General features: G+C 38.0%; 1 non-coding gene across 1 annotated transcript; it reads left to right on the top strand.

Annotated features, from left to right (window-relative positions):
- Nucleotides 1-695: 695 nt before the first annotated feature.
- On the top strand, nt 696-801 carry LOC132539152 (U6 spliceosomal RNA). The gene has a single exon (XR_009550457.1). It is a non-coding gene; the product is annotated as a U6 spliceosomal RNA (small nuclear RNA).
- The last annotated feature ends 500 nt before the right edge of the window (nt 802-1,301 follow it).

Here is a 1,301-nt window from a genome sequence, read left to right as displayed (position 1 = left end):
ACCTGGATCCTTACGCTGGTCCTTGCGTGGCCTGTGCTTAACCCACTGTGCTACAGCCTGACACCCTTGGGGCTGCTTTTTAACTCTGATAAAGTCAGATTCTTTCATGTAAAACTCTCCTTATATGAAACAAGTAAAATTTGTTATTATTTAAAATTTTTTTAACATTTATTTATTTATTCATTCCCTTTTGTTGCCCTTGTTTTATACCTGCTTCACCGCTTGTGAAGCAACTCCCCTGCAGGTGGGCAGCCGGGAGCTCGAACCAGGATCCTTATGCAATCGGGATCCTTATGCCAGTCCTTGTGCTTTGAGCCACCTGTGCTTAACCCGCTGTGCTACTGCCTGACTCCTGTAAAATTGATTTTAAAAAGCATTAAAAGAGGCCAAGTGGTGGTGTCACTAGTGGAGGATACACATTGCAATGTGCAAGGATGTGTGCAAGGATGCAGGTTTAAATCCCTGTTCCTCACCTGCATAAGCTTCATAAGTAGTGATGCAGTGCTGCAGGTCTCACTCTCTATCTCCCCTCTCCCCCTAATTTCTATCTCTATTCAAAATAAATAAATATTTTTAATATTACATTTTTATTTTTTATTTACTTATTCCTTTTGTTGCCCTTGTTGTTTTATTATTGTTGTAACAATACATATTTTCAAAATTCATATATAAAAAGCATTAAAAATGAAATAACAGTGCTCACTTCAGCAGCACATATACAAAATTTGGAACATACAGGGAAGATTAGTGTGACTCTTATGCAAGGATGACATATGAGTTCATGAAGTATTCCATATTAAAAAAAAATTGGGCCAAGGAGATAGCATAGTGATTATGCTTGAGGGACTGAGATGCCATACTCAATCTCTGGTATCACCAAAAGCCAGAGAATGCTAGGTAAATTCTTCAGCATTCTTCAAAAACCTCCAACAGCCTACACACGAAGAGTTAATTTCCTAAATATACAATAAGTCTCTGCAAAATAACATTAAAAGATAGTCTAAGATGAAAGTGGTGTTCTGCCTGGGAAATGGTGCATTAGGTAGAGTGAGTGCCGATTTAACAGGTATGAGGTTCTGAGATCATTCAGTGGCATCACGTGTCAGATTGATGCTCTGGTTCTCTTCCTTTCTTTATATTTCTCTAATAAGTAAATAAATAAATAATAAATAATTATTTTATAAAAACAATGGCAAAGGAAATTTAAATTAAATAAATAAGGGAGCCGGGCAGTAGCACAGTGGGTTAAACGCACGTGGCTCAAAGCACAAGGACCAGCTTAAGGATCCCAGTTGGCGCCC

Source organism: Erinaceus europaeus, chromosome 6, assembly GCF_950295315.1.
Source record: "Erinaceus europaeus chromosome 6, mEriEur2.1, whole genome shotgun sequence".
NCBI classification, from domain to species: Eukaryota; Metazoa; Chordata; class Mammalia; order Eulipotyphla; family Erinaceidae; genus Erinaceus; species Erinaceus europaeus.
Note: the sequence above shows the minus strand (reverse complement) of the source record. Positions and strands in the feature narration are given on the sequence as shown.